An 8,456-nucleotide genomic window follows, 5' to 3' on the forward strand; every position below is an offset into this window, starting at 1 on the left:
TGCTGCTGTCAGAATTACAATTCATCCCAACTCGCTCTCCACAATGTCTATGCAAAGATGCTAGCCTGCTCATAATTAGCTTGGAAATTACAACAAGAGAGGCAACATTCTCACAGTGGTAAGAACAAACTGAGGTGGAAAAATGAATAATTTATATCTAAGTAAGGCTGCATGTCAGTAAGGTCATTTTGTGTAAGTCTAGAAAAAGAAAGTGAAAAAGTTTACTTTCCTGTTCCTATCATTATATTATCTAAAAATCATACTATGTATCCAATGTATAATGCTATTAACCACTCTTTTTCGTTTTTTTGTATATTCATATTTATGTTCTTACAGCTTTGTTGCCTCACAATGTGCCATTCGCTTTCGGAGTATATGAGTATATTAAGTTGATACATTCAGATGCACATGGACAAACCAGAATAATTGTGATGACAACAACAACATCAACAAAACATATTAAGTAAACAAAGATAGGCTCTGAATAATCACCACGTATCAAATAACTGAAGGCAACAACAAATACAATGACAACTGGCATAAATAAAGGCAGCAAATCGAATAAGAATAAATAGTAATAAGCAACATTATTCAGTATAGTTAATTTATGCCGTGGTGCTTTGCTGGGAACCCGAGTGTTGCATCTAAACAGTATTATCCACAGATTCCACACCTGCTCAAAAATAAGTTTGACAGAAATTGAGAAAATGAGAAATGAAAAAGCTTTTCTTTGTGGCTATTTAAGTCTTTGGTGGGTTTAAGTTTTAATGTTTTAAAGCTCTTTTGCAAGGCAGAAACAGTGCCTGTCAAAGGAAAGCCTTCTTCCTTAAGAATAATACAGGGAAAGAACTGTCAACGCAAATTAGTCACACGGAGTGAAAATGCAAAGTAACTAAACTTTCTGCAAAGGTTTACTCTTTAAGAGGTATATGTTATTATTACTGTCATATGCATACTATTATTATTATTTAACATTATAAATATGTAGAAGCAGTATTATTTATGTATATCTTTTCCCAACATTTCTGTACCTGACTGACCACTTTTTTTTTTTTTTTTTGACAACAGTGTTCTACACAGTGTGACATGCTGTACTTTAAGTGTGTGGGCATGTTTTTGTGAAATATCAGGACACAAATTTGTATAATGACATGGGTATGACTTAGGTATTACAAGGAGAGGGTGACTTATGAGGACATTCATGTCCCCACTTTTCAAAAGGCTTATAAATCATACAGAATTAGTTTTTTTGAGAAAGTAAAAATGTGCACAGTTTCCTGTGATGGGTAGGTTTAGGGGTAGGGGTAGTGTAGGGGGATAGAAAATACGGTTTGTACAGTATAAAAACCATTACGCCCAGGGGCGTAAATCGCGGGGGGGACGGGGGGGACATGACCCCCCCCTATCTGAGTGCTGTCCCCCCCAAAAAATATAATTAAAAACCACTCTAAGTATTGTAAATAAATGATATATCCTTAAAATAATTGTGTAAGAAGCAAAGCAATACAAACGCAAACAGGCGTTTTAAGTTTAGAAACATTTTGAGTCACCCCTCCCTTGCCTCACAGTGGTTTGGTCCACCGCGCACGTCACACTCGTGCGTGTAGAAATCCGGCGGCGCCGGCGGGAGAGAAGACAGACGGTAGTTGAGAGGAGCTCTAGTAAGCAGGCTGTTTAGGCTATTTTATTCAAACACATCGGATGAAGTGGTTATTTTTGCTTTAATGCTGACGACGCTGAGTAATTAGTCATAACAAAAAAAAGCAAGATGATAACATGATTTTTTTTTTCCGTGAGTCCGCTATTTGGTTTCAGGCTTTCGAGGAGTGCACATGTGTATGCAAAGCCTACAAAATCTTATCAATTGACAAACTAAAAATAAGTCGACAGAGCCCTCTGCTATGAACACTAAAATGCAGATCAAAATCATTCTAGATGCTGGCAGTGTGCAAAGCTAACTTACATCTGATAACAAAGTCTTTCTGTAGGCCTAAAGGAGAGCATATCAATACAAAATACAGGGTATTGTCCTTTGGACAAGTAAATTGGTCACTTGTCCGACCAAAAAAGTTGTCTGGAAAAAATTTGATGTTTTTTTGGTGTAAATATAATTTATTCTGAAGCTATATTCTCAACAGTGTTCCGTCAGCTTTTGCATATTTATATCTGCATATTTGTGATATTTACCCCAAGGGCATTTTTTCCCCTAATCTTATTACATGCTTCATCTTTTATTTCATTTTTTTTTTTACATTTGATCAATAAATTCAATAAGAAAAATAAAGCAGGACTGTTATGAATCAAATTAAATAATTTACACTGAAAAATTACAACTGCATTAAATAATGTTATGATATTCTTTAAATATTTTTGAATATACAAATAAGAAATGTTGGGAAAATTTAAACATGAAACTGAACTGGCAGTAGGTGGTGGCAAAAGACTGTCCTAGTCATTCATTCAAACGGCTGATTCATTCAAGAATGAGGCAGGTGTTTTGGAATAGGCTATTGCTGATTCTTGACTCAACCGATTCGTTCAAAACGCTGAATTATTCATTAATAAAATATTTATTATTAAATATTTATATTATCCATTATCAATCGCCACTTACACTAAATGTAATAGAATCATGCTTGCGTTTTGGTGACTCCCTAACTATTTTTGTTATTGTTGTTTTAATCAGGACAAGTAAAGCTCTCTTTCTCTTGCCCCTTCAAGAAATTAAGCGTTAATGTCGAGCCCCGGACGGCCCCGGCCCAATTTAACCCCTGCATATATCCTTTATAAGTAAAATTTTGGCTGTATTATTTGTGTCCCCTTCAAAAATTGCTCTTGAGAAATGTTATGTTTATTGTCCCCCCCTACTGTCCGATGAAATTTACGCCCCTGATTACGCCTATGGAATATCCCCACATTTCACAAAAACAAACGTGTGTCATTATATATATATATATATATATATATATATATATATATATATATATATATACAGCTATGGAAAAAAATAAGAGACCACTTAACATTGATTTCTTAACTTGGAGTGGTCTCTTAATTTTTTCCATAGCTGTATATATATATATATATATATATATATATATATATATATATAAAGGTACAAGAAGCTGGGCTGGGCTGTATCACAAATAAGTCACAGCTGAAGGGTGTTGTTAGGCACGACGTGAAGTCTTTATGAGTGTGTCAGTCAGTATCTGGTCAGTAGCGAAGACTTTTACATTGAAAAGACTGTGAACACAGAACAAAACACAGCTGACAAATGCTTTGACTAGCGCTGTCAGTCACGGGAAAACCCCTTAACTGTTAAAAGGACAAGATAATACATTTAATACATTTTAGACATTTAAACTGATTTTTTTATTATGAACATAGAACTGACCTGAAGGAAAATGCTAAAACTGAATGCAGGTAATAATCTCGCTCACTCGATCTTTTTCTCACAACACTCTTCTACATAATACAGTAAGCTTCAAAGAACAATATCAGCTGAGAACAAACAGTTTACGTTGCGAAGAGTGGTTTCTAAGGGTGTTGTGTAGTGATACACAGAACCGTTGGGTGAAGCGGTCATAGCCGTGTTTTATCATGAATAAAACACAGCTATGGACCAATCAGAATCAAGGACAGGAACTAACCGTTTTATATATTTATAATATATATATATATATATAGTACTGTGAAAACGTCTTATGCACGTCATTTTCACGCCCTAAAAAGGTTTTAAGCCAGTTATTTAATGTAAAATATTGACGTGCCTAAGACTTTTGCACAGTACTATATATATATACTTTTCTCTACTTTTTGGTGTTAATCCCTTTTTAGCTTTTGAATCAGTAATCTAATTCTAATTCTGAAGCAACACGATCACATGAGAATGCGTATCAATAGTACGAGTTTGTAATCTCGTAGAATATATACGGCAAAATGAGTTTTGGCGTGCTTATGGTACGCAGTTTTTCACGTGCATATGATACGCACTTTATGGTGTGTATATGATACGCTCTTGGTTAGGATGGGGGTGGGGGAGTGGGGGGTTCATACGTATAATACGCCATAAAGTGCGTATCATATGCACGCGAAAAACTGCGTACCATAAGCACGCCAAAACTCATTTTGGCGTATATATTCTACGAGATTACAAACTCGTACTATTGATACGCATTTTCGTGTGATCGGGCTCTTCTGAAGCTACAAAGTGAGAAAATGGTAAAATAAATATAAAACTACACTGTATTGTGTCTACAATAAACTTACATACAAAATATGCAGTAAATAGACACACAGTACATTTTACCCTTCGTGGACACTTTCAAGGACTTTTTAAATGGTTAAAGATTCATGCACATGCTTTATCAACAACCCAGTGTTCTGCTAACATCCCTATCAGCATTTATACAGCAAACACTGTACAAAAAGAGCATTATGTTTTTTTCTTGTAAATATCATGTCGACAAGAAACTTGAATGTCAGTCACTATGGATTGAGCTGAATACTTACTGAAGATAATATTTAAACACATAAGAGCACAGACGAAGATATCTCTTTGTTAAGCTTTCTTGAATGTTGAGTAAAGGTTAACTTCTTAACTCAATCTTTAAAACTCTACAATGCCATTTAATGTCCATAGCAGGCAAATGCTTGTTTGCCTTCACTCTTAGAGCCATAATCTCATGGAAACTGTGTATAAATATATATATATATATATATATATATATATATATATATATATATATAACTTCTTAACTCAAGCACAATTTTTAAAACTCAACATTTCCTGCCATTTAATGTCCATAGCAGGCAAAATGCTTGTTTGCCTTTCCGCTTAGTCATAATCTCATGGAAACTGTGTTGGATTATCCACAAAAGGAGCATTTTCTACATGGATTTGCATGCTTGGATTAGTATAGTCATACTGTAGGAAAGTATCTTGCACACACTCATATTTTAACACCATGTGGGGATTTTTTATAAACTATTTCCATCACCAGAACAATCTCTTTCCATCTCTCACCCAAACAGATGCAATGCGCCAAATGATTTGTGTATAGCATTTGTGTTCTCTAAATCCTCTCCAAACAACAGACCCACTCCTGTGTTTCATCTTCTGGCACGTTCTCAAAGGTTTAATTATGAAAGAGGAAATGGATGAGCATCAGAGAGAGGAATATATCCAGTGTTAACACTAGAACTACCAAGGCAGTCATTTTGACCGTTTTAAAGATTTGCAATGTAATAACTTTGTTGAAATAAAACCCATATAACTACAGTTCCATGACTTTTCTTAAATTAATGTAAATTTTATTTTAACATTGTTATTTTATTAAAATTTCAAAACACAAAAGAGTTCTGAGTATTTCTACCTTGAATGGCCATAGCGGTCAATTTGACCGCACATATTGCAGGCGTATCTCCTCAGCGCTTTTTCCCGCGGTTAAAGATGTGCGTAGCTGTTGCCTAGCAACCTTTCTCTGGCAGTTTTGTATGCTTTTGATAAGCTAAAACTTAGCTTTACCGTCAAAATGGCAACAAGAAAGAAAATGACTGTCACTGAGGTTTTATCCTTGCTTGAGAACATTGATGATGCAGAGTCTGATGGAGGAGCAGAGAGCGATGTCTCTTGGTCTCTTGACAGTTCGTCTGACACTGATTCTGAGGTTCTGAGTCCTAATATAACAGAACTATTTATTCATTCTAGATTTCATTAGAGGCTGCATAAAATTGTTTCCGATTCGTGTGGTCCAAACATTTCCGATAATGCTAAAGCATTGTAAACTCCAAAAGTCAAAATGTATTGAATAAAGACAGATGTAATCATTTCCAAAATTCACAATATGTTTTTATCTAACGAAATATTCTGCTTCATTTTATATTTGTTGACATTTTGACTTTCAAAAACAACATTTTAACTGCGGTGAAAAACTTTGATCTCCAGCTTGCCGGATGCAAATTGCAGAAAGCAAATTGCGGCATGCACTTTTGTGGGAGGTCTAGTAGCTCTTACACAATAATATCACGAACATATTATATTATGTATGCTTAAATTACCCCACATTTTTCATTAAACATGACCATAGAAGCTTTGAAGTAAATATAACATGAAAAAAATGACATTCACTGCTGTCTGGTATGAACAGTCAAAATGACCGCTATTGGCAGTTCTAGTAGTTATGGAATTCCGGTAGTGCTAGTGTTAAAGCTCTGTGTAGGGCTGATCTCATCAGCTCATTTGACCTCTCAAGATTTTAATGTTTTCATAGCAGTAGTGCTCCACATGTCTCACAAGATCCTCGCCGAAGACACAATGAGATTTTGTAAAGGGAGAATCTGTCTTTTCTTAAACCCCCAAAGAGCCACTTAAGCAGTTAGTCTGTACTGATCCCTCTCGCTAGGGATTCCACATGTGCAGTCTTACAAACACTGTTTGATTCCAGTCTTTCAAAAATTCAGCTTTGCATTAATTAAAGTCAAATCTCACCCCCACATGCAGCCATCTTTGCCATCTAATTATTAGCAAACTAGGACATCTGTGCATGAACAAACTAAAATTGCCAGTCGTTTAGTGTGTTAAGCCCGGTGCACATTACCATCTAAGACTAATTTCAGGGATCGTAAATTTTATTTATGTAGGTCATACGGTATATTTTAGAGTTTTCAAATATATTTTTTAAGGTAAAATGTTTTTTTTTTTTTCTCTAAATATCACAAATTGCTAATTTATAAATATCATATTCATCATAGAAGAGGTATACTGTATTCAAGTTACTGTATTCAGTATGTATGAATTGCATATTGTCCTTTTATCATCGAGTTATTAAAAAACGCAATTCGTATAAAATACAGTATGACTTCGAATGCACCTTTTCTATGATAGGTTTTCAGTTTTTCAGTTAAAAGCATTTTGATATGTTTTTTGGCTCTTGAAGTCAAAAAATTCTTGGTGGTGTAATAACTAATAATTAAAGAAGTCTTAATGAACTTTAGTCTGCAAAGAAGTGCCAACTGTGTCAAAAATTGTGGCTGCACTTATGACAGCCATTTAATGAAGAAAATGACATTTCCCCCCCTTTTTTGGTTTCCAAGCATATCATTGACAAAATTACCACAAGGCTTAACTGAGTTTGTGGTATAATTTCAATTTCACATATAAATGAGGATGTCAGAGTGGCCTTGGATTCGCTCAGCGTTGTCAGTTGTGACTAAATTAGTTAGTATATTGCATGGTCTGACAAAAATGACAGTTGATGGCTTGTATCTAAGATCTCAAATGGGTTGTATTGTGCTATCTGACAAGCAACAATCATAAAAGTGTGGTTTTGATCCCCAACTCAAAGTCTCTGTGGTTTAATTTGCTCAAGAACTGATGGACTTGCACCAGGCAATAGTTTTGAAGACTCATAGATTCACGAGAACACACACATAACACTGCACAAATTTGAGGCAATGTTTTTTTGGCAATCAAATCTCTCCTGACAAGTCAGGTCCTAAGTAACTTTCATTGTCTAAGCACAGAATTATGGACACTAACCTTACGAAAACCTCAAAAGCTTACAATGACTTCATTCAGTACTTAAGAGTTATCAAGCTTTTCACTTTAGAATACTGTTCCAAATAATTAGTAATTCTTTCTGAAGGTACGTACTAAAGCTATCTAGTTTGGCAGAGGCTAATACATTTGAATAAAATCACAATGTTTAAAGCAAATTTAATATTTCTGCCCCATATCTGTAATGGTGTGATGACTTCCAGGAGGTGATATAAATTGCAATACATGGTCCATTTATAAAACTGACAGATACATCCATTTTGAGTTTCAGTGAAACAAGATGGAGGGCATTGCATTTAGGTTTTTAGCACCTGATTCAAAGAGACCGTGACAACTAACACACATAATGTTTCAGTTCTTTTAGTGCTATGTCTCTATAGTACAATATCATTTCCCACTAGCAAACATCCTCCTCCAGAACACACACAAGCCGCATACTTCCTCCCGTGAATAAAACATGATCTCCTTAATCAATAAATCACAACCTCTCAGAACTAAAAAGCACGACTCCAACTTTCCATGTTGTTTCAGAATGCACATATAGCAGCAGAAGTAAGTCTTCTTCACTGTCAACATCCACAACTGATGGCGAGTCAAGCACTTTTGATGTAAATATAATAGTGGACTTTCTCACACAGAGCAAAGCAATAAAAAGGTAATGACACTGCTTACAGGCCTCTTTGATATGCTTTATGAAAGACCACTGTTGTTTCCTTCACAATCCCAAAAGGCAGCTTTAAAAACCAATCGATCCCACTTGCTTTTCAAAAACCTAGTAGGCTGCCTACGCACAACATTTTATGGCATCATAGGCATATTCCTGGAGTGTAGAGATGTTCTTTTGAAACACTGCTTTAGGAAGCTTTGAAACCTTTGCAAATCTTTATTTTGAAAT

The sequence above is a fragment of the Chanodichthys erythropterus genome, chromosome 12 (genome assembly GCF_024489055.1).
Source record: "Chanodichthys erythropterus isolate Z2021 chromosome 12, ASM2448905v1, whole genome shotgun sequence".
NCBI lineage: Eukaryota > Metazoa > Chordata > Actinopteri > Cypriniformes > Xenocyprididae > Chanodichthys > Chanodichthys erythropterus.